Here is a 4,346-nt window from a genome sequence, read left to right as displayed (position 1 = left end):
ACAAATGTATACGCACAAGATTAATAAAACGAAATATTTACAATGAAAAAGTTGACAGGATTCGAGAGAGAATACTGCGTTTTGTACTGTCAATAATATTTTATAGTTTCAAATGTGTAATTGATGAAAATAACAAATTTGACTACAAGGAATTGAGAATTTGTTGTTGCTGTAGAAGTTAGCGCAACAAATGTGTAGCTGTGCTGATTTGGTCGCGATAGCTATGGTGGGCACTCTAGCGAATTCCCGAAACAGTTTTCCCAGCAGCTTAATCTTTTTATGCGTTTTCCTGGTCAGCCCGTCACCAAGATGAAAATGGGATTCAATATAGTTTAGTAAAACTCCCTATAATTTATTTTGACCTCAACAACTACCAAGAAAACTCTTGGATGCCAATTACAATATACAAAATCAAAAAATCTTTCCTCTTACTTATTTCCATCAGGCCAACAGATCCGAGTGTTCATCGCGTATAGACGTGAATCCTTGCTTTCCATTTTTTCTTTTTTCATTCCATACATCAGAATTTCTCTTCAACCCTGCAAACTTTCCACCTGATTTTCGATTAGAGTGTTCCATATTTCTTTTCTTAGCTGTGCCTTTCATAAATTTTGCAAACTCCACTGTCAACTCCCCATAAAAACCCTGCGATTTATTTTATTCTTACTTGTCTTTCATATTTACTTTTTCGACCACTGCGCCCTCTACTCTTCTAGGTGCAGACTGCCATGAATCTCCCCCTTCCTTAGTTGAGTACCTTATTGTTAATCTTGCACCAACGTCGGACCTAATAACGATGGGTTTACTGACATCTTCTTTGTTAACTGTGAACAATATATTTCCCACTTCAACAAAAGCCTCGAAGCATGCTACTTTTCTCACCTTTAGAAAAAGGAGCCCGTTACCTCTGTCCTCAAAAGCGGAGAACCTACTGTAGTTGTATACCGTCCCATCTCTCTTCTCTCCACTTGCTCGAAACTCCTCCAGAAATATGTCAACGACTGGCTGACTGCACACTTCGGTCACCACATGCAAGAGCAGCGCGGTTCCTTCTGGACCTTAATTCACAACAAGAGGTGCAAGCTACTTACACCGCTTTCTCCAAAGCCTTTGATACCATCGACCACAATACTCTCCTTTTCAAACACTCTCCCCTCAACTTCCCCTCCTCAATCATCTCATGGCTCTCCTTCTTCCTGTCAAACCATTCGTGCAGAACCTCTTTTGAAGATTACTCATTCCGTTCATCGTCTCCTTCTACTGATGTTGCACAGGTTCTATATTTGGCCAGTACTGTTTTTCGTTAATAAACTTTTCTCCATCCTCACCTGCCCATGTTTACTTTGCGCAGACGACCTTACATTTTTTTAATCTGTTTCGTCTCCGCTGCCCTGTGTTCTCTTGCAGTTCAACCTAAATACTTTGGTCCTTCGGTTGCCAAGCTAACACTAAATGTCAGCAAACGCCACCGGATATGTTATTCGCTTAAGCCCTCCCCAGCATCCTTATCTTACTCTCTTGACGACAACCACTATCACCACTGACCTCCTTTCAAGACCTTAATTTTAGATTTTAGATGATAAACTTCGTTTTAATTCTCACTTTGTAAACATTATCAATCGCCCATTTTGAGAGTGATTTTATTCTGAATTCCTCCTCCGACTTTACCCCAATCTAGCCCTCTTTAATACTTTCTAACTTCTTTATTAGAAACATTTTTGAATAATGCTACGCATGCTGGTCCCCCTTCTGCAATTACGACTGTTGCGCTCTTAAAATTGTACAAATTCACCCGGTACCTTTTTTTCAAAAAGAACTTTCCCGGTGTGAACTATCCTTCCCGGCTTCGCACCCTCAATCTCCCTTCCCTGCCGCGTCTAACGAGATATATGTATCCTTTTTAAACTCTGCAATAGCCTGCTGGACCGGTCTGCCAACTCCGATATTATATTCCCATCGTCCCCCGTAGTACACGAATTGTGGATATTTTTAAGGATTCTCTCGTGAAGCCTAGGGTATGTGGCGCTCTCTCCTTTGTCAGTTTTAAGCATAAGCTAAACCTCGTTCCTTGCACTTACTTACTTACACTTTTGGGTACAAAATATAATTATAAATTTGTTTTTCAGTAGATTGTTCATTAAATGAATAAATGCGTACATGGTGCTTCGTCTAATCCTCTGTTTATTCTCGGTCCTTAGTATGTCCATCAAAGTCAGTTCTAAATTTTCCATTATCTCCTCACGGCTACTGAAACGTGAATTCGTCCACGATTTTGGCCGGAAATTCATAGATAATGATCGCATTGTACAATAATATTGTTACGAATTTAGCTTTCACGTACTTCTACCGCTGTCACCAATTGTTACGATTTCCCTCACGTAACCCCTTCGCTGTCACCAATTGGTACGTTCTTAGCTATTCGTACTTCTCACTAGTTCGTTACTTGCTTTGCGTAGGCTCGTATCACTGGATTGTGTAGCGCTAAACCAAAAACCCGTTCTATAACTTTAGTACAAGCGTTTATTAAACACTAAATTATTCAAATGTACTGCACAATTAATTATAGAAAACTTTCTTTAACTAGTACAATTCGGGGCGTATTTATAACCAACGCGGTTAGATCTACTTCTGAAACTTGATTGACTTTGTGGGCGGATTTCCGGCCCTTTTATACTACGCGGAACATTCCAGAAAGACATGTAAACACTTTACTAGAAAACTACTTTGCGACAGGATCTTTCTACCGCCATTAGGGTCATCTGTTGACAATTATCGTAACTAAATATTCACCCTACTATTATACAATTTTGGTGTCTTGGCTAATTGTCATAACTACGATTCACATTGACGTCACACATAATTTTCCAAAGTGATTTTAGTAACAATATATTAGCGGGGTGCTAAATCTACGAGTTGTTTGACACAAATCCTTTGGTTTTTCACGAATACCTTCTAGTGAATGTCTCATGACGTCCACATAATAATGTTTCTTCACTACCCATCGCCTTTTCTCCACCTAAAACTCAATGATCCCATTTCACTTTGAATATCCTTTTGGGTAAACACTTTCTCCAAAAGCCTTCGTCAAAGTGTTTTGTAGGCACGGAGCTTCGTCTTACTATGTACGATACAATTAGTGTTCAAAAAAGTTTGTCCGCTAGGAATGAAAAACGAACATTGTATGTCTGTCTCTTCGACTGTCAGTCTCTCTTTTGCCGTTGGAAAGTGGAACGGCTCAAAACCTACCGCTGGTTCCTGCTAAGCGGTTATGTTATTTATTCACAAAAACCACCTCCTTCCCCGCGGCATTGTCATTCCGGTATTATGTAACGGAGCAGGATCTGTTGCGAACTGCGGCTCATGTTGTTACTTACCACTTCCTTCCGAAGCTCCACTTTCCTCAGCATATGTATTGGGAGGATCTCCTTCATTATTTTTTCCATCGCCATCCAAGTTGCTTCAGAAACTAGCATGTGGCTCACGATATCCACGGGTAACAACAGCATCCTAATGACAATTTCCACCGCAACAGAGCGTAACGAATAGCCTTTGTTCCGTTCAGAAGCGGGGTCGATTCATCGTGATCGGTTACTCCATTTTGCCCTATCAAATGTTTGATCTGGATACCGTTTCTCATCGTCTTTCTCCATGAATAACCGCGCAGCGCGCATTGCGTCAGTAGTTCCGCAGTTTTTGACAAATCCGGTTTAATTCACGGTTATTTCAACGATTTCATGAATATGATTGTCAAGAATGTATTCAAAAAGCTTCATGGTATGGGAAAGTGACTGGATCGGACGATAATTTGAACATCCTGCTGAACTACCTTTCTTTATCCATATTGGAACTGTGGTACTTTCTTACCAGTCAGATGGTGTTCTACCTTCCTGAATAACCCGATTAAGGAATTCACTGAGCAGCAGTGTTGGATCCCAGCTCTTTACTTTCCAGAGCTCAGATGTGATGTCGTCAGGTCTTGTTGCTCTCCCCGATTTCATTCGTTTTATTGCGTCCTCGATTTCAGTGGCGCTGACAGTTACATCACTGTGCTTTACGTGGGCATCTACCTCAGGAACTTAATCCCACGGTCTTCTTAAGACACGGATTGACTTTCTGACCACAATCAGAGCCCCGCTGCGACAAAAACAACGGTCTATACTAAGTGCATGGCTCAGCATTCATACTGGTGAATGCAAGACCTTCCTAAGTTTCTACTGAACTAAGGAGTACGGCTCCCATGTTGAAACACAACACCACGCTGAGGCCCGACGGCCTCTGTTCGCTCTGTTCTTGTCATTAACGCAACAGAAGTGTTTGATATCCTGTGTTCGTTCGTGTGGACTTTT

This window comes from Hermetia illucens, chromosome 5, assembly GCF_905115235.1.
Source record: "Hermetia illucens chromosome 5, iHerIll2.2.curated.20191125, whole genome shotgun sequence".
Classification (NCBI taxonomy): Eukaryota; Metazoa; Arthropoda; class Insecta; order Diptera; family Stratiomyidae; genus Hermetia; species Hermetia illucens.
The sequence above is the reverse complement of the archived record's forward strand: the minus strand, read 5'-3'. Positions refer to the sequence as shown.